This window comes from Brachypodium distachyon, chromosome 3 (assembly GCF_000005505.3).
Source record: "Brachypodium distachyon strain Bd21 chromosome 3, Brachypodium_distachyon_v3.0, whole genome shotgun sequence".
NCBI lineage: Eukaryota > Viridiplantae > Streptophyta > Magnoliopsida > Poales > Poaceae > Brachypodium > Brachypodium distachyon.
The window spans coordinates 18,457,966-18,485,366 of record NC_016133.3 but is presented as its reverse complement, the minus strand read 5'-3'; the positions used below and the strand labels follow the sequence as shown (position 1 = coordinate 18,485,366).

At 47.7% G+C, this 27,401-nt stretch overlaps 1 long non-coding RNA gene across 20 annotated transcripts; it reads left to right on the top strand.

The window, feature by feature from the left end:
* LOC104583589 lies at window positions 1–26,920 on the top strand. Of its 20 annotated transcripts, none has more exons than XR_002965289.1 (12): window positions 4–593; window positions 711–772; window positions 991–1,061; window positions 1,135–1,264; window positions 1,607–1,839; window positions 2,405–2,492; window positions 9,427–9,513; window positions 9,606–9,741; window positions 9,922–9,988; window positions 10,254–10,757; window positions 26,545–26,583; window positions 26,683–26,920. It is a non-coding gene; the product is annotated as an uncharacterized LOC104583589 (long non-coding RNA). The 20 variants fall into 20 exon arrangements; XR_002965288.1 differs by having other exon boundaries at window positions 9,922–9,992; XR_002965278.1 differs by having other exon boundaries at window positions 9,830–9,988.
* Window positions 26,921–27,401: the final 481 nt, after the last annotated feature.

Here is a 27,401-nt window from a genome sequence, read left to right as displayed (position 1 = left end):
TGTTCGAGAAGTATCATGGGCGACTGTCCTTCCCCGAGCCTGGCTCAAACGCTCCTCTGCTTCGTCGGCCACCCATGCGCACGGTGGCGGCGGCGGCTTCCTCGTCTCTTCGTTCCGGCGACCGCCCCCCTGCCATCGCTCCCAACGATTTCGACGCGGATTTGGCGAGGATGATGGAGGCGCTGGAGGCCATGGACTCTCTCTCTCTCTCCCGTCGGACCAGCAAATCAACATCTCTTCCGCCGCGAGCTCCAGGCGCTAGCAAATGTCGCCTGCAGTCCCTCCCCTCGGCAAGGCGTCGTCCTGAATTTCCCCCCTCCGATACACGCTTCTCTTCTCGCGGATCGGTCGCTGCGGGATTTGTTGTCATTTGATTCCGGCAGATGATTAAATGGATGTTTGTTGTGGATTAGGTGGCTGGGATTGACGAGATGGGCACCACTCTCTGCCTCCCAACACCAGGCAAGTTGTTTCTGAGGGCATCGGTGCCGGTCGGGGAGGATCAGCAGATGTTTGATGAACTGTTCTGAAGAAATCACGTGGAATCTCTAGGCTTGTACATCTTAATCATTTATAGAGACATGCTATTCAAGGTCTGCCCCTACTTATCATATTTAGCAACAAGCATTTCTATTGATGTGCATGTTTTATTGAAGGTCTCACATGTTTGGTTTTCGACTAATATATTTCTTATTTTGATAAATCATCAGGTAGTGGCTACAAGACTTGCTGCTTCTATTCAACTAGAAACCATTTAATCTTAACCAAAACGGTAAGCGCTACTGTTGCTCTTTCTTAGAATTGTGTAGAGAATGATATATCAGACGATTGGTTGGCCAAGGCAGGATATGAAACGTTAGAAACTCGAATCTAGCTGAATCCTGATCTTGTAAGGTGCATGCAATTGCAGGATATGAAACATTAGAAACTCGAATCTAGCCGAATTCCTGACTCTCTAGATTTTTTGGGGGTGGGATTTGGTACATGCAGTGCCCGCGCGTGGGGTGCGTCGGGAAGGTCGAGAAGGGAATGGCCACCATCGGGATTTTAGGAGATACCAGGTACCAACAGCCTCCCTAGCTCCTTGTTTGATTTACTTTATATATTTTTGTTGCCTGAAAATACTTTAAGCAGATGTCGATACTGGGATTGTGGCTGTGGCTGGAGAGTTGGATCCAAAAGAGCTTTGCTAATGGCTGAAAAGGAAGACTCGAAGGACGTCAAAATTGTCAGCCCTGATCCACCAGCTGAGAATCATAATCAGGTACTTCTCTTGTGTAGCAGGGCAGAGTGAAGTGCACTGTCACATTCTTGGTTTTACGAATGGATGTATCTTGACATTTACTTTGGTATCCACTGGAAATATGAAAGAATCATGTGTACTGTGTGCTTGCAAGAAGGATAATACACAGACCATGAACTGCATGAAATTGATGGTGAAAAAGTATCGGGCTAGAAAACCATGTAAAAGAACTGATAAATCTACATGAGGGGACCAAGCACTGAATTTGGACGGCTGAATGTTTTTTAGCAGTTGAAGGAGCTACAAGGTTCCTATTTCCGCAATGATTTCCATTACACTGACTAAACTACTACCTGGTTGCAGAAAATGATATTGGTTCTTGGAAGCAGTACAAGAGCTGGGGACACTAGACTACACCTTCAGCTCCACCATTACCGGATCAATTGTCCTGGGCTCTAGCACCATAAGGAATTGAGTCTGACGATAAGGATCTACAGCCGATTGAGGAGCAGATCTTCACCTTTAGGGAGCTCGCAGCAGCCATGAGCAAGTTCAGAGCCGATTGCCTTCTAGGTGGCTTCAGACCATAACAGCGAGTTGGGTACTCAGACCTTTGAGAAAATTGTATTTGCAATATTCCTTTTTTGTGCTTTGTTGATTTCTCTAGATAATATGATTTATTAATATTTTCCTCCATACCATTTAATGGTTTCCATGCATGACAGTTGATAATCTGCACTATTTAAATGAGACCTTCCTTTTACCACTTCTTAGTGTTAATCCTATAAGAGGCCTGAGGAGTCAAGGACAAAAAAACACAATGAGGGAAAGCAAATGGTTTGGAGACAAGCAATATATCTCTTTTCAGAAATTCATACACGAGGATTTTGTATATATCTGCATACAGTTATAGTTGCCAGCTAGAACATTACAGGTTTATGGCTCCTAGGATTGGCTTGCTATTTAAACTTAATTATCTTGGTTTCGTATTTATGTTATTTTTCATAGGAACTAAATGATCCCTTAATCTTGATACATGAGAAGAAGGATGGTCAAGGTGTTGGAATATACTCAAGTTAATTTGTTTATTTGCATGTGTGATTCTGATTAGTTATGGCGTCATGTATTGCAAACTAATGGTCCACACTTCTGCTTCAACAGAGGAAAAGCCTCTGCTGATTATTGCAGAAGATTTAGAAGTGAAGCACTGGGTACCTTGATTATTAACAAGCTTCGCATCCACATGAAGGTCAGTGTTGAAAACCTTTTCTCTTTGTGCCTATAGTACATAGAATTCCTTATCTTACTAGAAATGAAATGTAGGTCTGTGCGGTAAAAGCTCCTGGTTTTAGAGAGAACAGGAAACCTAACTTATTTTGGTCCAATAGAGCAAGCCCTATGGCCAATCCGGCAGCAATAACAGAAGCAGCAGCAATTACTGGATTCATGGCGTGAGTTCCTCGTGTCAAAAAAAAACAAGAAGAAATGGTTAAGGATGCAATCAACTAAGAAATTCTTATAATCTAATGTTTCATTATATTAGATCTCTGATGTGCCCTACTCTGACTTGATTTGTCTTGGAGATATTTTAGCTTAGAAAATGTGGATCACTTGAATCATGTGCTCTTTTCGGTCCAGGTTATTGTTTTGGTAACTTCTCTTGTCAAAAGAAGTTAGGCGAGAGAGTAAAAAGTTTGATGCCCTGGCTACTATTAGATAGCCAGATTATTTTGCTCAAAGTTTGATGACAATGCATGGAATATACTTCATCGTGTGTAATTTAGTGCATGCTTATTGATTAATTTTGTTACAGAGTGCTTCCTATTGTTACAAAGTGCATGCCACACTTTTAGACCTACTGTTATCGGGCACGGCAAAGCACGCTTAGCCATCTAGTAATTAATAATATTGTTAATACAAAGAAAACAGAGAACAGCCCTTAGGCTCTAGATTAATAGTAATACAGAGTAAGTTTTTATAAAAAAAATGAGGCCAAATGTCCAAGAGCCTTAAGCATTAGATTTTCAAAGGAAACAAGGAACAACAAATCCATGAAACCAAGGCATCAACCATTGGTTTAGAAGCTCTAGAGTACACAGCTTCAAGCATTCCAAGTCTGCAAGTTGTTAATTTTTCTACCCATGCTTATCCTTTCAAATAAATCAGAACCACCTTAAAAAGAACCACCAATCATTCTACAGTCATCAAAATTTCTTCATCTTATTAGTTCTCTATATGGGATGGTGGAACACCTCTAGCCTAGTTGACATCCACCATCGCTAAATAGTCGGTTATAGAAGTGTCAGATCGCAGTAGCAGGTGAGGGCCGTGGTGGGTAGGTGGGTGACAAGTACAAGGAATAGCATTGACCATGAGTACCAGCTATTGCTTTTCAGGAATATATGAGAATGTGCTGTTGAGGAAAACCTTTTGACAGCACATTAAATAAGATAAAAATGTATATTTCAATTTTCATAGGATGCTACTTCATAGGGCTATGCACTTATGCTTCAATAATTCATTACTTCAATTTCAATTTGCCAATCATCAAAAGACAATACCAAACACGTTTTTTTACCATAATTAATGGGTCTGCAACATTAAATGTCAGAAGGGGTAACTACAAAACTTTGCTGGCATAAACCACTGAAATATCAAGTATACATACTTTAGGAAAGACAGACGAATGAAAGTAAATTGGTAAGATAAATTCTTTACCTTGTGGTTATACAATCATCAACTACTTTTTGTTCATCCTCAGTGAACATGAACCCTTGCCTTTGTTCATCATTGTATTTTTATCATCCAATTCTGATATAAACATGATATTAGTAGTCTCTATTTTTGTAGTGCAAATGAGTAAGAGTGAAAGGCTATTTCATAACAACTTCAAACAAACCTTGGCACATAATTGATGTATTGTTATCACAATAGCCATCCAGCTTCCAGTATGCTACAGCTTTGTCTACCATATAAGCTTGGTCCTAGGGACATCTTGTAGCTCATTTAGTTCTGCCACCGTTGATAGATATAGTAAGAAAATTGGTAAAACAAAACTAGCTGCCCTTTTTCTAGACAAACCTCTTGCCTCTACACATTACATAACAAAAAAACAAGAATACCTACGAGAACCTAGGCATTTTTGATTTCCAGGATAACAAAGGCAGCCTAATTCTAGAGTTCAATGAGACTCAAACCTAGGTGGCGTATATCCACGCCTCCCAACAACTGAATTAGGCTCAGTTCATGCATAATATACATACTAGATAAACAAACAGTGTATGCTTTACAAGGTAAGGGGCCAAGTTAAGCATTTTTAGTTAACGTTCCAAGAAGTAAACTACCCAATCAGTCTATACTTGACACCATCATTCTGTGCTAATAATGGAGATAAAATAAACAAACAATGGCAAGTAAATGATACATTGAATTAAAAAAATATAATAACACTCATAAATTGAAAAGTATGAAATGCTCCTCTTCATGGTCAAACTTTTATTAAACAACTAAATGTTGTCGAAGAAAGATAATGTGACGTTCAAAGTAAAGTGCTTCGGTTCTTATTTATTGCCTATAAAGAATGAATAAATAGCTCTGTTCCAATTTAAAATAAATACTTGCATCATATGAAAGAAAACAGACAGAAAACAAGATTCTTAATTAGCATCATAACTTGGTTCTTCCTCAGCGATTTTTCTAGAAAATATGATGAGTTGATCAATACGATATGGAGTTTATCTCATTCCCGCCGCTCTAATTAGTACTCCCTCCGTTCCTATATTCTTGTTGTGGTTTTAGTTCAAATTTGTACTAAAACCACGACAGAATTTAGGGTCTAAGTGAGTACAGATTATGATGAGTTGATCAATATCGATGCAAGAACACATCGCATTTGAAGTATAAGCCCATTTACCCCATGGTACACTATCACATCTGGTGTGACTTGGTGAATATGTCGAGGGATATCTTGTGAAAAAATTATTTGATTCTCTTTTCGCTAGAAAACCTTGTCACTTATGTAAGTTCACAAACTGTACTATCCTGCATCCATACCGATAGGATATGCCAGTCCAGTTATCGACCTTTTGCGTGTTAACAACAAAGTGAACCAAGGAGATACTCCCGACATCTATTTGAAACAATGTCCACGATCATTAGTGGTGAAGGACAGGGACAACGACAAAAACAAATTGGTGGTGGGATTGGTAAAATGTCATGAAACATCTTTGTTTACGAGGGTGTCTGTGTGACCATTGTGTTTGCTTGTATTCCTTGGCGTCGATAGGATGCAAGTATTCAACAACCAAGGGTTGGGAGGTGTCAATCGTCTTCTGCTGGTTGCGATGGTGATGTGAGTTTGGTGCTACATGTCTAAACTCTTCATGTTCAGCTTGTCCAGTTGGACTTTGATAGCTTCCATTGGTTCCAAAATTGATCCACGGTCACACTAGTGTGCACCTTCATAAGCCATAGCTGGGGTTCTAGAGAGAGAGGATGTGTAGGCAGAAAGGGCATCATGCCAACAAAGGTAGATACACAAATAAGTTACATCATTCTTGATTGGGTTGACACTAAAAAGGATGGTAAAGTCCTTTCTTAGCATTACGGTAACAAGGAACATATTTTGGTATAACTGTAGTGCCTTATGTTTCCATATTGAGCCGGTAACATTTACTATCCATCTGCCTAATAAATATCATTGTACCTGTATCGAATCCTTTCTTAAACCGAATGCATACATATCAAGTACCACAAATAAGCCTAGAACATTTGTTAAATACAAATTAAAGCTAAATCTTGAAAAAGTGATGAAGAATGATAAACTAATTGTAGTGTGAAGGATATATTAAACAGAAGTGCAAGATTTAACATATGGTGAACCTAGAAAAATGCGGAAAGCTGAAACAAATTTAATGAGGAAAGGTGTAGATATATAATCCACAGTTCAGACCATTCATACCTGCTTGCTTGATTTCCCTGGCCTCATTTATTTTAGAAATTATGTTATTGCTTTCCTCATTGGTAGCAGATTCTCCTGCTTCCAAAACCATTTCTTTATCCATGCCACTTCTAAATTTCTTTAGTTCCTTTTCCTATGAAACCAGAGAAAAGTGTGGTTCCATTACTGTCAACCAAATGATTAGACAAAAGAAAAGCTCCCTAGCTAAATACCTGTTTTGTTGCAGTACAGTTTTTTTTTCTGGCCTCACACTTCCTCTCATCTGCCCTTTCCACTTGTTCGACAATCAAGTTTCTTAAATTTCTGAACAAATATACAATATAATTAATATGAAATTTCCATGGTGGGGCGATCTAGTGCAGAAAATATGGTAGGGTGTGCTTACACAGAAGATAGGGTCTCATCGCACAGAGCATTCAGCACATCCAGCTTAGAAGAAGAGCTCATATTTATATATGCCAATAACCTCTGCTTTAAACAGCCAAGCGGCAGTTCCGCTGAGTTAAGATTCGATTCACTTAAATAGTTGCCAATGTCAATAATCCTTTTATCTCCATCTTCTGAATAAATCAATGGCCTGTGAACAAAATTACCTCACTCAGTCATTTACTAACAAGACTTGAAGAAAAAAAACCCTGCTAAACCTCAACTATTAAGGCATTTACTTCTTTTCTTTGTGTTCTTGGATGACATAAAACAAATTTTGTGTGATTGGATGGCCAGGATGATATTGTTTTCACCTTCTGTGTGGATGCCACTTGCATCGTAGCTATAAAAGCACTTGTATTTATTTATTTTTAAATTTAAATAGAGACGTGATTGCCACCCAACAATGTATATAAATATACAGTTTAATTTTCGCAAGGTGAGACATCAGAATGCGACATTGGGAGGTCGAACCCTGGCGCAGCCTGCATGCCTCTCTGGCTGACCCCCCGAGATGAGATAGGCATTGATCCATTCTGCAAGAATTCAAAGCAATATAATTTTATTACAGATACATATGTACGAAGCTCTCATGTTCATATTATTCCCCTTTGAGTAAATGTCCGTGCGTTGCAACGGAGCAACAAAATAAAATGATAATACATTCGAAGACATGCATCAAAGCTTCGTCTTTTTGGTCTTTTTTGACGAGCACGGGACATCTTTTTAAGAAAGGTTTCTTTCAAATATTTTCTCTCCATATTCTACTCTCTCAAATGACAACAATATATTCCTTCTAAAAATTATATAGCATCACGCGGTCAAAAGAATATTGAGACTGAAATTCCGGTACATAGGACCGCCACACTTGTTAAACTTTAACCACAAATTTCTTACTCTTTTAAAATTTGTTATATCTTCTTTGTTTTTTATTCATGTAGGTAAAATTACAATATATAACATCTTAAAAGATTTAACTATTTTTTAACTTATGATATCATATTTTTTAATCACACAATTCACATCGTTTTGCATCAATCTTGTCGACAATCATGTCTACTTTCTAATGAACTAATTAAAAATATAATCTTTTCCGCAAAGAAATAACCCTATTTAGAATTTTGACTTCATTTTATTGAGAGTAAATTTCACAAAACCACACTTTTTGTGGCAGCTGTCTCACAAAACCACATTTGTTTGTAATAGTCTCACAAAATCACAACTTTTGGGGCAGCTGGTCTCAGAAAACCCTAGTCTACCCTAATCTTGATAATTAAGCTGGTTGATGGTGTTTCCGACAACCCGAGGCCACCAGTCAGATGCCACATCATCTTCCCCGGCCTGTTTTCGATGCATGTTTTCAATGCGACATCAGCTGCCTTTGCTCGAGTGACAGCTGGTAATGTCTTGGGTCGGGTAGAAACTGACGTGGTGTCCAAAACGGGTCGGGAAGATGACGTGGCATCTTACTGGTGGCCCCGGGTTGTCGGAAACGCCATCAACCAACTTAATTATCGAGATTATGATTTTTTGAGACCAGTTGCCCCAAAAGTTGTAGTTTTGTTTTGCAAACAACCGTGGTTTTGTGAAACAGATGCCACAAAAGGTGTGGTTCCGTGAAATTTACTACTCATTTATCTATTACTATCTATAGTACAGTGTCCGTGCGTTGCCACGGCCTCTTAAATATATGCACACAAAAATTCATGTTTATTGAAATGACAATAAGATAATTTGACATTCAATCGAATTTAACGGAACAATTGCTTTTGTCATGGAATCCATAATTTTCATATTCCTGAACGTGAGAATTCTGAGTCACTGAGTGTATTACCGACTTATCGTTGATTTCTTCAAAGGGTGCAAAGGCCGGTCCTTGCCTCCCCACCGGAGCTAGGCACGGGGCGCTGCAGGATGGCCACCTTGTCCAAAGGGTGTAGAGGCCGGTCCTTGCCCCCACCGGAGTTAGGCATTGGGCGCTCCAGGATGGCCCCCTTGCCCAGCGGCAGCCCGTGTATGAGCAGCCATACAGAGAACCCGCTAGCGGAGGAGGTGGACGAGCACGCCGCGGCAGCGGACGGCACCTGGCCTCGGGTGATGAGAGGAGGGTATTGGCGTGGCAGGCGGCGAAGCGGATGCGGGAGCTTGAGCACGGGCACGAGCGGCTGCGAGGGAGGCGACGCAGGGAACAGGGAAGGAGGAGGCAGCGGCAGGCGAGGCGGGGGTTGAGGAAACCATGGGTGGCGCTCTAGATTCGGGTGGCCGGTGGGTGAATGGCGGCGGTGAAGCGCAGGAGGTCGGTGTGGATGAGGGGACGGGCGGCTTGCGGCGTCGGGGCAGAGGCGAGCGCCCGGCCATAGAAGGTGGAGCAGCATCGTGGCAACCAGAGCGCCGCCGCAGCTATTGGGCCGGCAGATGGAGAGAGAGTGCGGGGAGGGTGGCAAACTTGCAGAAAAACCCAACAGGAGGCAGGGCGAGATGCGGGTCGGGGACTCGGGGATGAGTCGGGGAGAGATCCGTGGAAGGAGACGCAAAATTGCAGTTTAGCCAAAACCTTGGAAAACAAACCCAGTTCCGTCCTTTATTTGGACGGCGGGTTGAATTAACAAAAACTTGAAGGGGCAAATTGCAAAATTCACGGACGGACGACGACGAAGGAAGCGTTCCTCCCTTTATTATTTGGGTAGATTCTTCTCTTAATTTCGATGCCCTTTCCGGGATCCGACAAACAGGCTGCCATAGGTAGTCATGCGAGAGCTTGTCTACGGGTTTTTTTATGGTTCTCTTTGTTTGACAGGTATGGAGAGATTGCCGCCGAGGTGGGGGAGAAGGAGAACTGGAAATGCCCGAAATGGGTTGGTGATTGCAAGTGCAGCAACTTCATGTGAGCCATGCAAAGCTGATATAGGATGGTGCTCAATCATGGCGGATTACGTATTTTTTTGTAAGGTCTCATTATCTTATTTTGTTTGGCAGGGTGAAGAGAGGTGAGTCACCGACTGGGAAAATCTACCTTGCTGCCAAAGCATCTGGGTGCTCCTCTGTCCGGGAGTTGCTAAATAAGGGAAAAGAAGCTGTGGCTGATGCACTGAAGTTAATTGGTACAGAGAAGGTACTATTTTGCGTTGCAAGTCTTCGCTGTATCAAAAAATTGTTCAATCTCGTTGACCTTTGTTTACCAGTGGAACCTTTTTTATTAGCATCAGGGCAACCCTAAGGACAGACGATCATGTCGGTGAATTACCAGTTGAAATAGTTCTACCCAGGGGTACTCTGCTGACTCGTATTGCAGGTGTAGAGCTGCGGCCTGAAGATGTAGGCCGTGCCATTCAGTTTTTGGAGTTCTGCCGCTCCTTTGGGTTGGTAATTATAGAAAGCAAGTGATAAGCTTATTTATAGTATGAAAGTTACTTGCTAGTGCAATAAGATGTTGTCGTATTTGGACTTACATGTCTCCCAGTTTGACCAGTAAAATAAGATGTTGTCATAGAAAATAACGGCTAATATAGTTAGATATATATCTAGAGGCTTCAAAATTCTTTGTGATTATGATCTGTATACCTGATTTCATGTACCTCCAGAAATGTCCATAGTTGTCTTAAATTAATCTTATATCTCTAACAGGCACAGAGAAGTTCTGGGTGTGAGAATGAATATGGATCTGCTGGTGCAGCAATTGGGAATCATTTCGTGTTGCATTGATGCATCAACTCCTCACTTCAAAGCTGGTTTGCAGTACCTAGTTATGGATACTTAGATTGGTTAATAATGTTATTGAGCACAAAAAGTTCATTGGCGTTAGTCTAGTATCTTAGTCATGTCCCCGTTAGTACTGTACTGTGATTCTCAATTTTTAATCGAAAGATAGTTTCATTTGCAACAGTTGACAATCTGGCACCAAACTTAGAGTTTTGTTTCCATAGTTTAAAATATTAATCTGTTCTTAGTATGTTTGCTTGCTTTTAGAGTGTTCCTTCTGTATTTTAAATGGAATGATATATGTGGCAAATGATTTAAACAGATTTTTCAAATTTGGAAGGAGCAAGCAGAACAAATTCTCAATGACATAACTGGAGATTTTGAAGACCGGGTGGTGCCTTCACTTGTGGCGAATCTGCACATTAAAAGGTGAAAAGTCATCCTGGCCATCCATTCTACTCTAGAATATACTACTCTAGTCTCTCCCCCGGTAGGGACCTGGATTCAGTGAAGTTACTTCACCTGACTTTGGGTGGCTGACATGTGGGTCCCACGACCCGTTGGCCCACATGTCAGCCACCCAAAGTCAGGTGAAGTTACATCACTGAATCCTTCTCCCCCTAGTAGCCATCCAACCTTCACTAGAATTTACTACTCTAGTCTCTCCCCTAGTAGCCATCCAATCTTCACTAGAATGTACTTCAGAATGCAACCAAGCGGTTACATCATCTATTATAGAAGAAGGAGTACAATGCCGTTAAGACGGCTACAACGCCACAAGTGGCTCAAGAAAACTGAAAACACTACGCCGCTACAAGCAACCCACTCACCCTAAGGGCCGACAAGGCAAAACTTCCCCTACACAGCACGAACTGCCTCCTAAAGAACATGGGTGTGAATGCTCCAGCACGAGTGAGAAACGCCGTTAAAGACCACATCGTTCTGGTGTCTCCAGATAGACCAAAAGACCACAGTCCTGAAGTCCTTTTGGGCATCATGAGGAACCGATCTGGAGGCCCACCACTCGCGGATGTTCGAGTCGCCCACGGGCATCCAATCCAGGTGCCCCCACAACGTCATAATGGGCCCCCACAACTTAATAACGTCTCCGGCTCTTGGTCACAAAGCGGGCATCGGGCAGGATGCGGCAAACCCCGTCGTTGAAGCCTGTCAGCCATCCAGCAGCGGTTTCGGACCGTGAGCCAAGCGAAGAAGCGACACCGCATAGGAGCCCTGGAGTGCCAAACCGGCCCGGCCAGTGGATCGGTCATCTTCGCAGCGAAGAGATTAGAGTATGCCGACTTGGCCGAGTAAGAACCATGACTGGTCTAGTTTCATAGCAAGGTGTCGTGCCCACTATCCGGAAGCTGGAAACGCAGGAGCTGCTCCCACAGAATCAGAAACTCGCCTATGGCCTCCACTCCCAAGTCCGGCCCCACATCTGAGATCCAGGCACCCAACACTCCATCTCGAACCGAACGGGTGCGTAAGATGCGTGGGCGAATACCCGCTACATGCGAAGGAAAGTGGTCCCGGTTCCTACTACCATCCAACCACCTATCGGTCCAAAAGAGAGTACTCCGATCGTCCCCAAGCCGAGAGGAACTGGCCGCCTCAAAGATGGCATCCACCAGCTCCGAAGACCGAAAGGTGAGCTCCTGCCACGGCTTGGTGTTGTCAACCCTCTCAAGCCACCTCCAGCGCACCCGCAACACCGCATTCAGGTTAGGGATGCCAAGTCCTCCAAACTGCTTAGGCATGCACACCGAGGGCCATGCAACCACACAATGGCCACCATGGACATCCTTCCTCCCTTTCCAAAGAAAGCCTCGACAGATCTTCTCCACTCCTTTGATGGTCTTCACCGGCAAGTCGAGCGCCATCATCGAGTGAACCGGCATCGCAGTGAGTGTAGATATGACGAGAATGAGCCAGCCACCCTTGGATAAAAGAGGCGCCTTCCACGAAGCTAGGCGCGTCTCCACCCTGTCCAGGTGCCTTGTCGAGCTCCTGGGAGCGGACAACAGCCCAGATTTCCTCCTCCGTGAAGTCAGCCTCCAACAAGCTAAGATCACAGCCCGACACCTCGAGAAAGTCTAGATCAAGGGAGAAACCCCTTGGGGGGGGGGGGGGCTCTGGCTGCCTTGGTGTCATGCTCCGACACCAAGACGCCGTCCATGAGCAAGTGGGAAACAAAGTTCTTTTGCCCGCGGCGGCTCGCGTGCAGCTGGAAAAACTTGGTGCACGCATCGCTCTTCTTGGAGTTTTGCCACAGCCCGAAGTCGGCCATCCAGACGCTTGAAGGGGTTGTGCACATCCGGCCCCGACTTCCAGGCCTCACGAACTATATCCTAGAACCCCTCAACAGGGTCCAAAAACTCTCGAAAATGATCCTCCGGCCTCGCAACAACTGGGCCTCCAAGCCCAACAACAAGGGGTAGTGGTCCGAAGTGAACGCACTGAGGACCGACAAAAAGGAGTCTGGCCAACTCGAGTCCCAGTCCACGGAGGAGAAGACCATGTCTAACTTCTCAAGCGTGGCGTGCTCACGCTCGTTCGACCACGTGTACCTACGGCCGTTGAGGTACAACTCCTTCAGCTCCAATTCCCTGATGGCGCGCCGGAACTTGCTCATCATCCACCGGTTGATGTTCTCATTGTTCTTGTTGCTAGGATCCACAATCAAGTTGAAGTCCCCTGCGAGAACCCATGGCCCGGCGTGGATATCCTTGATGTCCCTTGGCTCCTCCAATAAGAGCAGCTTGTCAGCGTCACTTTGTGGTCCATAAACCACAGTCAACCACCAGCTATCCCGCACACCAGCCTTAACGCAAACCGTGATGGCGTTCTCGGTGATATGCGGATTACTGAGGGACACCTCCTCACTTTTCTAGGCCTCCAGGAGTCCCCTTCCGCCGGAAGGTAAGCAAAAGAATCAAACCCTGGTCCGAGACACTCAGGCACAAGGTATAGGGAAATAACGCTTAATTTAGTTTCTTGAAGTCCTATTACATTAGCTCCAAATGAAGCTACCACTTGTCTCACAAGGTAAGCTTGGGTTTGGGCTTTTGGGATGTGGAGAGCAACGGTGATCTCTTATGGGCTTGGGCCGTATGCACCAAAACGTCGGCCTTCGGTCATGGCGTGCCTGAGGAAAGTAACTATTGGTATCAGAGCCAGCATCTCCTGCCTACCTAGCCCAAACCCAAGTCTGCGAGGCGAAAAAGAGGGGCATAAAGGGGGATGGAATGTCACGGCCTGAGGCCGTTCGAGCGCCTCAGAGTTTAGTCCCACCTCGCTTACGGGAGGAGGCTGCGACCAGCTTATAAGAGAAAGCCTTACCCTCCCACCAGTCCGGGCTTTTGGGATGTGGAGAGCAACGGTGATCTCTTATGGGCTTGGGCCGTATGCACCCAAACGTCGGCCTTCGGCCATGGCGTGCCTGAGGAATGTAACACAGGCTTACATTCGGCTCCGACATTGACAAGCCCACAATCCACGGCCCAAGGTCAGCCACCCAAGGTGGAGTCAACCAACCATCACCCCATCGCCAACTCCCTCGAGCGGCAAGGGTTCATTCTCCCAGCCAAAGAGAGCCACAATAGCCGAGATCTGCATATGGTTGAGGGACTTCTCGAAAAGCTGCGCGTAGGCCTGAAGCGCCTCCTCACGGATGCGCTCTCCCTCCCTCGCAATGCCCAAGTGGTGGAGGAGAAGGTGCAAGCCGAGCGAGGATGTGGGCGGTGGCTCGCCTAGTCAACAGTTTGAAGCGCTCGACCCCTCCCCCGCTCGTCGCCTGCGCGTCCGTCACCTCTGCCCCCGGGCTTGGCTCAACAACCTTCGAGTCAACCCCCGGCGACGTCGGCCGAGCCAGTGAGCGGATCGTCGTCAAGCTCACCGTGAACATGCTCATGGCCGTCACGTCATCCTCTGTGCCGGAAGCACACTCTCCCGGGCACTCCCCCGATAGCAGCGTGTCAGATCCGAGGCCAGTGGCCGACGGTGAATTGGATCGCTCCACGTCAGCCCGCACAGGAGAGTTGAGAGAGGCCTCAAGCCGCATCGGGTACCAGCCGTCCGGCTCCGTTGAGTCCTCCGTCGAAGACCCCGAGAGGACCGGCTCATCCGCAGGCTCGTGACGGATATGAGCCGGGCGGAACTCCGGTGCCTCCGCTGAAAGGGGGCAAGAAGCGATTCCCGCACCACCCGCCACCCTGCGACGACCGTAGCTCTCGTCACACTGAGAAAGATCGCCGAAGTCGTCGTAGTCCACACGACCGCACGAGCAGGCGAAGGACTATCGCCTAGGCCCCCACGCATTCCGGCCCGATCCAGGTAGTCGTCGGGGATGCCCATTGTGGCTGCTGTCACCGTCGTTCGATGGCCACTCGTCCGAAGATGTGTGGTCCGTGAGCTCGCCCACCTCCTTTGTTTGAAGAAGGTGGATGAGCACTCTGTAGTGAAGCAGCTTGACCTCCGTGGGGACCAACTGCTCCTGGGGCACGAGCAAGTCGTCCTCCTCTTCGTCCACAAAGCTCGGGGGCTCCTTGATCTGAAGAATCTTCTCCTGGGGAATCAACGACGGGTCGGCAGTCCAAGCAAAGACCCTGAAGCGACCCATGTCGGCCGTGGAAGTTGTTTCAGACCCCAGCCTCTCGACCTTGCACGACGAGCCGAGGATCGCCACCGCCGACTTGTCGCTCTACGCGTGCGGCGGAATGCCGCCTTCCAGTTCCAGGTGCACTCGGAACGGGAGGGTTCTCCCCACAGCCTAACGAAATCTGTTCCAGGGAGCGAAGTTGAGAGTGAAGCCACGGCCTCCCACCACCTCGGCCGCCAACACCGCATCCCTGCCGGCCTTGGAGCGATAGACGGCCGGGAAGTCGCCCGGCTAGAACCGGTGGGTGGTGAAAGCACCATCCAACGCCGGGAATCGACTGCAGATTTCCGTCGTGACAGAAGAGAGTAGCACCCGTGGTCGCGTCCCAACCACCTGGACCTCCAGGCTCCACGCAATGCAGCCTCCGCATCATCCACAACCGCCGTCCTCCAAAGGATGCAGGTTTCCACTCGAGGACGCAGAGATGCCACACCCCGCGGAAGGGCCACAGCCTCTGGCATCGCCGGCACAAGAGCCATCGGGGTTAGGGCAGCCGCAACCACCACCGGGGCCGGAGCCGGCGCCTGAGTCGGGGCAGCCACTGTTGCCACATTCGGCCCCAGCCGCGCCAATAGCGCCAGCCCCGGTCGCTGCCCACCACAGATTAGAGCTGGAGCCGGAGGGGGAGCGTCGCACGCCGCGGCCACCGGCGTCGGGGGGGGGGGGAGCGATTGGGGGTGCGTCTGGCCCTGCAGGCCTTTCGCGACATGGCCCTCACTCTTGCAGCAAAGACACTTCCTAGGGTTGGGGCAGAAGGCCGCGACATGGTCGCCTGCGAGGCAATTGAAGCACAAGCCGGCAAGCTCGGGCGGCAGGTCCTGGTGCACAGAAGAGGCCAGCAAGGGGGCCTGGAGGCGGCGCCGCTACTTGTTGTTGGTCTTGAGCGTCCACCCACCACCCGCCGCAGCGGAAGCTCCGGGCGCCGGACCTTGCTCCGACCGAATCACCACATAGGCAATTCGTCGAACAGGTGGCGTGCCAACCACGGGAGGTGCCTTGTCCTGAGAGCACACCCCCCCCCCCCTCAACTGGCGGGCTCCCATTGTGGAGGACCTCGCAGTAAGACCACGTCGAGCCGTCCTCGTCGGACGACGGGCTCACCACCCTCCACCGCAGCTCCATGGTCGACGGACGAGAAGGTGACGCCATCGGGAGAGGAGACCGAGGAGAGGGAGACGACGGGAGAGGAGGGGAAGGTGACGGGAGAGGGAGGAAAGGAGTCAGGAGGAGGCCGTCGGGGCTGGAGTGGCAGCCAGCGTGAGGTGGACGTCGTCGCCGGAGTGGCGGCGGTGAGAACCCTAATCGCGTAGGGGTCGCAGTCCGCCTGAGCTAAGGAAAGTTCGAACTCAGTTGCCCATGCTCCCCCCCCCCTAGAATGTACTATAGTCTCTCCCCTAATTCCTGACATTCCACTCCCCTTGAAATCACACTTGTCCTTGTGTGGTGGGATCACACTTGTACCCTTAAGTGTGGTGTAGCATGGAATCCTTGAAAAAGAGTCCGGTAACCCCTAAAACTCTGTAGTTACTGCAAGGATGCCTTCAAAGGAACTTCAACAGGTTCAGATTAGAATGCTCAACTTCAGGAAGCATATAAGATAAGATCCAGAGATCATCCATATACTGAAATACACACAGCACATGAAGTCAAGTTGTAGGAGCAGCACAGTAAGGAAAGGCACAGATGCAATCTTTTACCTGGTAAGCAAGCATCGCTCGCAGTACTTCATGGGGCAACGTTTTCCTACTGTTTTGCAAGTCACCGGGTTATCTCATTTCCTTTGACGGCACTGGGGCAGAGAAACAAACATCAAGCGAAATTCGAAAGATCCAATCCATCCACACGTACAGAAATGGAAGGGAGGAGGAAGAACCTCACCTGGTGGCAGGACCACACGTAGTCCTGAACCTTTGGTCCGGCGGCTACCTCCTGGGCACCGACGCCATCGGTCTTTGCGGTACCCCCGACCACGGTGCCAACTCCGCTCCCCTCCGGGACAACCATCTTATCGCCATCGGTGACCAACTCCTCAGGTGATCGTGTGGAATGGAGGGGAGAGAGGGACGGGTTCAAGCAATTGCGCGTGGGGGCAAAATGGAGCCTTTGAAGAAACCGAACACTAGATAAACAAGAAATCGGCTGTGGAAGTCACCGATTTCTTGCATTCCTTGAAGGGGGAGGTGAGCATTAATCATGTGATAATTTTGGAAGGAAAGTCGAAAGCAGAAACCGTCCATAGCTTGTAGTAAACCAGCGGCGGCGTGTCCAGGCAAGCAGAAAGGTGGGGAAGAAGAACAAGTAACGGAGTAGCCTCCAAATTTTTGAAAAGCGCCTTTCCCCCGCTTGTAGTTCTGAAGCCTGAGCACAGCCCAGCACTAATGCCTGAAAGTGTAGTGCGCAGACTTAACACTAGAAAAAAAACGCGGATTCTAAAAAAAAATGCTTATCCCTAAAGAAATGTGCTGAACATTTTCTAACAAAAAATGTGCTATACACATTTCAGTTCCACAATCAAAATAGCCTAATCCATTCAAAATGAGGCCAGGTGGTACTGTAACTTGACTTGCGGGCACACGTTTCGGGTCATAGCAAACGAGGGACGACACGTGTGGTTTGCAGTTTGACTTGTTCAATTTACGCAAATCCCCCGTGACTTCGCTTATAAAAGAAACCTCCGAATCAAAGTGAAAATACTGGCAGTACAAGCTAATGATAGAGATGAGACAAGACGATAAGGATGATGCATGGGTGATGACGGGGAATTAAGGGATGATGACTTTGTCCGCCATGGCCATCGAAGACGGCAAAAAAGTGGATGGGGGATCCGTCAGCCCAAATGCAGAAGGCCGGGTGGAGCGTCATGACGTCCTCCATCTACCACATGCGCCGCAAATTAAGGTCTCAAGAGCCAAGGCTGCAGGACAAGCAGTAGAGAAGAAGGCAGGAGAAGCACAAGGCAAAGGAAGGTCTGACTCGAGATGTAGGACAAGACGAGGAGTGGCGTCCGTTTTTGTTTGCTGCTGGTGTCATCGCGGCCGCAACCCGTCATGCTGCATCGCGTTGGAAGGCCCATGCGCACGCGACGTGTCTAGGTGTTGATACGTGTATTCTGGGGTAGGGTGCCTCCGTGGGTCACCCGCCATGGCCTAGCGCTTCGGCCTTCCTTGGATCTCTGGTGCTAGAGAGGAAGGATAAGAACAGGCACTGAAAGAGGGATTTGATTGGGTTTTTTGTGACTAAGCAAAAGGGCGCATGTTGCACCCCCCCCCCCCTCCCCCCTTCATTGGTTATGACCAAACGTGGACCCACAAGTCAATTTACGGTACCACATGGCCCATTTTGCAATTTGTTCTACTACTAGCTAAATGCCCTTACTACGGATAAAACATATTAGACTGCTCGTGAATTTAAAACTTTTATATATTAATGACACCAGGTAGTAATTTTATCTTAACATTGATGGAAAACATCATTTGTATGATTTTACAATAGAGGCAAAAGAGGTGATGAACCGCCGCCATCAATTGCCTTTTTTATATGAGTAAAGAAACTGCTCGCGCAATACAAGTTCTTATACCTCAGTGTTATGTACTCTAAAAAAATGTGTTGAACATTTTCTGAAAAATGCTCAGACTTGAACGTTCAACAGAAAACATGATGCTTGATTAAAAAAAATGTACTGAACACTTTCTAAAAAGAAAGAAGTCCATATTTCATCCTCAAATGTACTTTTGCAGCCGCATAACCCTTGAAGTAGAAAAGCGTCTAGTTTAGACCCTGAAATCCTTAAGACCTGATAAAACACCCCTTGGTGGTTTCGGAGTTGACGTGGCACATTTATGAGGCTGATTATGATTAGGATTGTTGGGTCTTTTATTTGACCAATACGTGGCGTTGGCTGACCGAATCCCTTCCGTCATGTTGGCCACGCCTCACCGGACGGGAACGAAGATGTCCGCCTCTCAGGATGGCGCTAGCCAGCCGCCGGTACCGCCCAAGCGTCGCGCCTCTGAGATCCCCGGCTGCGGCGCTTGGGCGGTACCGTCCTTTCTTCCCCTGCCGCCTTGTTTCTCTGTATCAACTGGGACATCCCTGGCTTCCTTGTGCCACAAACCTTGAGCACTCAGTTCTTTCTGTACCGTACAGAGCAACTGTTTTTCTGTACTCCACAGAGCAACCGTTCAGGAGCAACTTCAATTTTCATACTCCTGACTCCAGATATGCCAATTTTATACTCCTAAATAACTGAACAGTGCCCAATGTGCTTGCTTGCTTTCTTTCCGTGCATTCTAGTGCCACCATGATGCCGTGCAGTGGCAATATTTTGCCAAGATGGGCATCGATTGCCGGCCCGCTTGTCCTGACCCTCGTCGACAGCCACACAACTCTAATGGCCAGACGCTTCGTCTCCGGCAACTGTGTCGGATGTGCGCGCTCAGTATTGTCCCGCCAAGATCGCTCCCACGACCTCCGAAACTACCTTCCTGAGGTAATTTCATCTCATTTGTGCCTCGCCGTCCGCCTTCCATTGCATCCGAGGAGCGGCGGAGCCAGGAATTGCTCACGCCCCATGCCAAAAAGGCTTGTGGTAAATTTTTTGCAAGACAATTAATAAAAATTTGGACAGAATACTCAATTGTTCAAATAGTAGGGTAATACATAACAAAAGACAGCATATGCAATAATAGATGAGCCAAAAAATAGTAGCAAATCAAATGGTTGTTTGATTCGAGGCTCCCATGATTACATCTCCAACACTAGAAGAAGCTAAACCTTCAAAGATGAAATAAGAAATTTAAATCAGTGCTACAACAACAAGTCAACAAGCAAAATTGCAAGTAATGAATGCACAATACCAAAACATACCTCTAGGCAAAACTCCTCTGCGTGCACGGTAACCTTGAAATCGCTCTATGATCTTGTACTCTTCAATACTAACAAATACATCTCGCTCAATGTAACATACCATTCTATGATCCAGCCAATCATCTCCCATCTTGTTCCTCAACTCGGTCTTAATAATGCTCATTGCTGAGAAGGCCCTTTCCACTGATGCGGTTGCAACAGGTAAAATCAATGCTAACTCAACAAGGCAGTAAACCAAGGTGAAAGTAGTGTGCATATCACTTTGGACCATCTTTATGGCAAGATGACCAAGATCAATACAATTCATGAGATGTGCATCAGCTCTTGCTTCTGAAATGAATGACTATTTGGTTTCTAAGGACAAAAGTAACCTCATGTAGAGAAGTCAGCAGCACACATGTTAGCAAGATCAACTAGCTTGTCTTCATCATAATTGGCAAAAGAATTACTTGGATCAAGGCAAGCAATGCAATGCATCTCAATAATTGTGTAAACCTTTCAGCAAATCGATTGTTTAACTAGACAATAAGTTGGGCCTGGGCTGGTTGGCCTGGGCTGCTGGTCCGCCACGCCCCAGGCCAAATCTACTTTTTCATATTTTTTTTAGCCTAAAAATTTGGGCCACGCCTCAGGCTGCGGCCCGTGTTGCCAGGGGCCTGGCTCTGCCTTTGCATCCTAGGGAGCCTTCCTTTCTTCAATTCCTTTGAGCCACCGAACCACCGACACCTAATGAGTGTTTCCCCTCTGTTGATTTTAGGTTTGGATCCCTCCGGCGAGCTTGGGTCGAGCGCCGTAGTCCCTTGCCGTTGCCGACCGCACTCCGCCCGTCCCCGTTGTGCCTAGACGTGCAGGATGTGCCCAGTGATCTGCAGCAACGCCCTGGACAAGTTCCATGCCGACGGCAAGGTAGCAGTTAAAAAAGTCACCTTGTCTAATCACACTCCAAACCGCCCTAAATGTGCCACGTCAGCCCCAAAACCACTAAGTGGGGGGACTTATCTGGTACTAGAAAATTTAGGGTTAAAATTTAAACGGTTTTCGACTTCTAGGGCTTATGCGTCTTCGAAGATACATTTGGGGGTGTAATATGGACTTTTTTCTTCTAAAAAAGAAAAAAATGTTGTTCGCATTTCAATTCCACAATTAAAATAGGATAAACCACTCAAAAAACATATTGAAAATGAAATATTATAACACAAAAGCATGCAATTATGTACCCATGAGATCCAATAAACTTCAATGCCTAAGGCTGCAGGAATTCCTGACTCCTCGGGGCTCCATGCCCGTGCTCCTTATCTTCTTTAGAAAAGACCCTTCCCTTTTTCGTATTTACATTACACTGACACCCCCCCCCCTCCCCTCCCCTCCCCTCCCGGCACGCTCATGTGCCTTAAGTGTTTTGTTGTATTTTAATTTTACTGTAAAGATCATGCATCCTGAGAACATCCTATATGACTATATCAACACATATTTCTCCCGTTTAGTGCTCAGATTTAAAGCTCAAACAAATATGTGATGAACATTTTCTAATAAAAAATGTGATGGACATTTCTAATAAAAAATGTGCTGAACATTTTCTAATAAAAAAAATGTGCTCTACGCATTTCAACTCTACAATTAAAGTGGCATAATCCATTAAAAAAAGTAATTTCACAAAATCACAGTTTTTTGGGGCAATCTTCTCGCGCAGCTCGAAATCCTTCCATCTCCTTGTGACGGATTTTCTCCATCGCCCGGTCCTTGAGGAGAACACGAAGCCAGAGAGATTTTCTTCGTTGTGTGCCAACCAGATCACACGCCTTCCGCTGCGGCCTCCTCCTCCTAGGTGGGGAGCAGGACGAAGGGCGCTCCATTCCAAGATTACCCCATGGGAAACTCGGTGACACCCGGGGAATCAGGACGTAGCGTCGGTGTAGGGGATCGGAGACCACGAGCTCGGTGAAAACTAGAGGCAACTCCTGGTGATGATCATTATCGTCGCTGTGATCGCGATTGAGGGCGCGGATGTCCGATGTGTGGAGGTTGTGGACGAGCTAAGGGTTGGGGGTGAGGAGCACGCGGTCGTAGCGGGCGTCCATGGCGGTCTAGCGGCAGTGGTAGGGAGGAGCCGCGCCCTGGCCAGATCGGTCGCTGCGGGAGCCCATGAGCCAGGGCCGCGAGGGCCATGCCCTGACAGCGCTGCCCACGGCCCGCACACTCCAGCAGTCCGCGTCGGAGAGGAGCAGCGCGAAGACGAATAGCAGGAGCTCCAGCAACGACCACTCCCTGCTGGCATCATCGGTCAACATGGAACAATAGCCGTGCCGAACAACCATGGCTTTTGTCAGCAGTCGTTGGGGGTGCGAGTTGCGGCTGCCTCTGATGGAAGGAACGAGGGGAAATCGACTCCAGTGACAGATCGAATGGATGCGTTTCAGTTTCTATCAATGTCAATGGATGTAGGGAGTTTCGATCGATGGAACCTGCACGTGTTTTTCGTGACGGCGCAGTAGTCACGCGCCTCTCTGGGTGGTCTTTCTTGGTTTGCGTGCAGGTGATGTGTACCTCCAGCTGGGGTTGGGCCAGCAGCTTGACGTTGTGCTGCCAGTGAGCTGGATAGTTTTTTTTACCAGTGAGCTATATAACTCTCATCCGAAAGGGGAAGGATTTCTCGTCCTCACAGTGCACCACCCTAGCAGCTGCCCATGTAATTTGCGTTTTCTGAACAGTGCAGGGTTTTTTCGGTGGCCGTCTGTCAGCATCCTTGCTCGGGCGGTGCTCCTTCATGTGGTTTATGTACCTGTTTTGTCTCTGAGTGGAGATCGATACGTCCATTAAGTGTTTTGTTTGATTTTAATTTTATCGTAAAGAGCATGCACCCCGGGAACATCCTATATCTACACATATTTCTCCCGTTTAGTGCTCAGACTTGAAATCTCAAACTAGTATGTGCTGAACATTTTCTAATAAAAAAATGTGCTCTACACTTTTCAACTCTATAACTAAAGTAGCGTAATCCATAAAAAAAAGTAATTTCACAAACCACAGTTTTAGGGGCAATCTTCTAACGCAGCCCCCAATTTTGCTAATTTGTGCAGAAAACCAGTGTCCCCAAAACACACAGTAACACGAAGCCCAAAATAATGATTTTAGGCGATTTGAGAGTGTTGGACCCCCGATAGCTGGGGTCTGGGGGGCCGCATGAGGCAAACGCAGCGCTGCGCCCTCGGGGGCTCGAGTGGTTGCCCGTGCATCTCAGCTATCAGGGGAAGTGCATGCTCCCGGCACGTGGCTTGGCGCTTCTGGTAATATGTAGCCCTCTTCCCTGTGGCAGGGGTGACTGGAAGATAAAATAAGTAGGGAATCTGCACTGCACATCGCCAAGACGGGGCTTGCACCGCCCGTGCGAGCCGACTGGGCGGCTCGTTCGGTCGCGTCCGTGCAGGGAGAAGGCGGACGCGTGGAGAAAAAGGTCCGATGACCACGCAAGATCAGTACTTGGCGTGACACGTGCCTGCGGCGCGCCGCGCGTGCAGCCTGACCTTGTGGTATCCCCTTGTAGTATAAAAGGAGGACCGTGGGCTTCGTAAAAAAGGGAAGGGGAGAGCCTTAGCCTAGAATGAGGGACCCTCGGGAGCATCCATAAATAGGGAAGGGGAGAGCCTTAGCCTAGAATGAGGGACCCTCGGGAGCATAGTTGTGCCCCCGGAACGTGTAATTTGGTAGCCAAAGCAGGACGTAGGGTATTACGCTTCGGTAGTCTGAACCTGGGTAAATCGTGTGTGTGCAGTTGTGTGTTGTTTCTTTCTTACAGCCAGTGCAGCTCCCACGCCTTCCACGAATGAAGGGGGTTCGTTGAGCCTCGTGTCGGAGTTCAGGCAACGACATCTGGCGCGCCAGGTAGGGGGCACGCGAGCTGTGTTGGCGGTATCTCTCGCCGTAGAGGCTCCGTCGCGTGCAGCAGGCGGAGGGATGTCGGCATGACAGGCTAAAAGTGGTCCGTCCGTGGAGTTTGAGCCAAGCGCAGAGGGCCACGGGTTCGTGCGCGAGGTTGCGTGCCTGCATGGCGGAGCCTTCACGGCGGTTTCGCACGGCGCTGTGAAGCGCCGCGACCGGGAGGTATTGGCGGCCATCAAGCTAGGGACGCCCCAGCCAATGATGTGGGCGCATCAGCCACTCACCTTCGACTCCGACGATCGCCCCATGCACAGCCCGGGGGAACGGGAGCTTCCTCTGGTTGTGTCCCACATCATCAACAACGTGACGGTGACCAAGATGCTGGTCGATGACGGGGCAGGCCTCAACTTGATCAGCGTGCTCCTCATGGACTGACTACAAATCCCGATTCGCCGCCTGGAGGGTTCCGACCCCTTCCGCGGCATCACGGCAGGGGTACGTCAAGCTCTGGGCAAGATTACTCTGCCGTTGACCCTTGGTACCTGAGAGCAGTTTCGTACTGAGGATATCCTCTTCGTCATCCTAGGCCGACCGACCCTGATCAAGTTCGCGGTTGCCATGCACCCGGGCTTTGGCGCGCTGAAGGTGTTGTGGAAAGATGGCACGTTCACCGTGTGCTCTGACGTCCATGATGCGTTGTACTGCATCACGAGGGTTTACCACCTGAGCCGCGCTGCGGCATTGAAGAGCGGAACGTGGGACGAGACGGAGGACTCAGAGTCCGAGCCTGATGCCAAGCAGACCCGGGCGGCCCTGTCTCCACCTTCGAGGGTTGCGGCTGTCCGGCCAGCGGCTGCCGAAGGCGCGTCGGGCACTCCCGGTGGGGAGTCGGGCGATCCCGATGGCGTCCTTGGGGCAGGCAGGAGGCTCAAGGAGCGAGTGGGACAGAAAAGCGGGTGCCCTTGCGGGCCGCCGAAACTCAAACCGTCGCCATCCACACCCAACTAATGGACAAATAGGAAAGCACACTCGTCACCTTCCTCCGGGAAAATTCCTACATGTTTGCGTGGCAGCAGTCGGATATTTCGGGGGTCCCATGTACTATAGCAATAACAAAAAGGGTTTGTTCTTTTTGTTGTGTTATAGGCTTTACAGCATAGACACAGTTCTTTACCTTCAATTTTCTTTGTGCCTAGACGATTGATTGGGAGTTGACATTTTCCCTTTCTCAATAAAGGTCATTGCTATGGTTGTCCAAATGATATGAAACACCCCAGCATACGCCGGTGGTCACGTGCATGCGGATGATCTATTTGATCGCCGTGTGATAGAGTGGACCGACTCTGATGAAGACGTATGCTGATATATTCCTTGTTTTTCCGAGTTGATGAGGACCAAACGTCCCGCTTTGGAGATAAATTGGCCTCTCGGTGCTCTCGGTCCTCTCGGCGCTGCCTTCTTACCAAATGGTCTCCATCAAACAACCGCCATGGGTTATTAAGCAAAATTGATAAGTTGCGCCGTTCCTTCCTTTGGTCTGGTTTAGACTACCCGGCAGGAGCTAAAAATCTTGTCGCATGGCAGAAAGTTTGGGCTCCTAAAGACTATGGTGGCCTTGAAATTCTTGATCTTGCTCGGCATAGAAGAGCCTTTAGAGCTCAATGGTTATTTTCTTCTTGGGACGGGACTAATAAGGAGCTTTTCAGCCACTTCGCCAAAGATAAGGCGACTCTTGCTCTCTTTCATGCTGCTACCAAATTTCATCTCGGAGATGGCTCGAAGTGTTCTTTCTGGAATGACCCATGGCTCCTTGATCAACCGCTTGCTGAGCATCCGCCTGCCCTCTTTCATCATTCGCGGGCCCAAGGCAATTGTGTCAAGACAGCGCTCCATAACCACTGCTGGATCTGCAACATCAAGCGTGAGCCCTCCCATGAAGTTCTCTTGCAATTCATTAAGCTGTGGAATTATACTCAAAGCATCTCCCTCATCGACATGCCAGACTCAATTTTTTCGAAGCTTGAGTCGTTTGGGAGATGCTCTGCTGCTTCTGCTTACCACTTTCAGTTCTTTGGAAGAATTTCCTCTTTGGAAGCTGCTCTCATTTGGAGAATTCAGATCCCCGCGAAAGTCAAATTTTTCTCCTGGACCGTAGCTCTCCAAACATGCCTCACCGCCGATCGTTTAACTCCAAAAGGTATCCCTGCTAATCCTATCTGTCAGATGTGCTGAATCTCACCGGAGACTGCCAACCACCTATTGGCCGCTTGCTCCTTTGCTTCCCAGTTTTGGGTTCTGCTCCTACGGCAAGCCAAGGTCAACATTCACTGTTTGCCTCACCTCTCTGATAATTCTCTCTCCGAATGGTGGTTTGATGAAGCCCGGCGCTGCTTTTTCAGCTTGCTTCGTGAGCGGCTTGGTACCACTGTCATGCTTGGATGGTGGCACATCTGGCTCGAGCGCAGTCAGAGGGTTTTCCATTCCAAATCCCTCTCTGTCCGCAACCTTTGTGAGCTAGCGCTCGATGAACTTATGGCCTAAAAGTTTGCAGGATGCAAGTCGGCTGCCTCTTTCTAGATGATTGAGAATTGTTGGTTTCATATGGTTCGCCCTCTCGAGTGTTCTTCCTAGTTTATAACTGCCTCTCTCGGCTTTGTAATTAACTCTATTAAATTGTTCTTTAGTCTTAATTCATGAAAGTAGTGCTGCTGCCTTTTTGTCAACAAAAAAAGTATTCCTTGATTTGATTTATTTCCTGCACCACGTTTATTAACATGTCTGTTGCTTTACATGCATCTCTTCCATGTTTTACAGGAGAAAGCTAAGGAGACTAGGATAAGACGTATGTTTGCGGTAATGACATATCTTATTTTGTATGTTGCTACTTGTAGCAGCATGTTGTTGATTACTTGACTGATTATAATGCATTGCTTGTGTGTTTATTTTATTTAGGAACAGAGACCATGTAAGAGGTCTCGGTATGCCACGGGTAGGATGCATTGGGGCGGAAGTCGAAAGAAGGCGTAAATACTTTTGTCTTTGTGGATCTAACTGTAGAAGTAGAAGTCGAATATTACCTGTAGATACACAGTCACGTTTATGCTATATAAACACTTAGATCTTTCTGAAAGTAATACTCCATCCGCCCCATATTCGTTGCAAAATATTACATGTATCTAAACATTTTTTATATAGATACGTTCATTTTTGAGCAAATTTAAATCACTTAATATGGGACGGGAGTACCAACAATGGTTGCTGTGTTGGAATTTGGAAACTGGGTTGGCAGTTTCTTCTTTTCGGTTTTTTTTGGAGAGAGAGATAATTGGCAGTTTCTATAACGGAGCAATGAAGCGTACTAATTTAACAGCGCTTTGCTGCACCAGTTGATAGGCGAAGAGCCAGAACCCGGCCGATGGCAAGGTCAGACGCAGTCCTCAGCCGCGTGTAGGGCGTGCCGCGTGCCTCAATTCTCAAGCTCGGCAAGCGTAGATGGCCGCTCAACAGGCAATAAAGAGACCAGCCATAAAAACAAGTTGAGCATCTCGGATCAATATGCATGCACAAACTTTTGATCAAGTGTCGAAATGCAAATGAAAAATGCAGCGCTCCGTCGCGTTCCCGTTCTACCTCTCCGCTCCAGTGCTCCACCGCCCGTTGCTTTCAAAGAG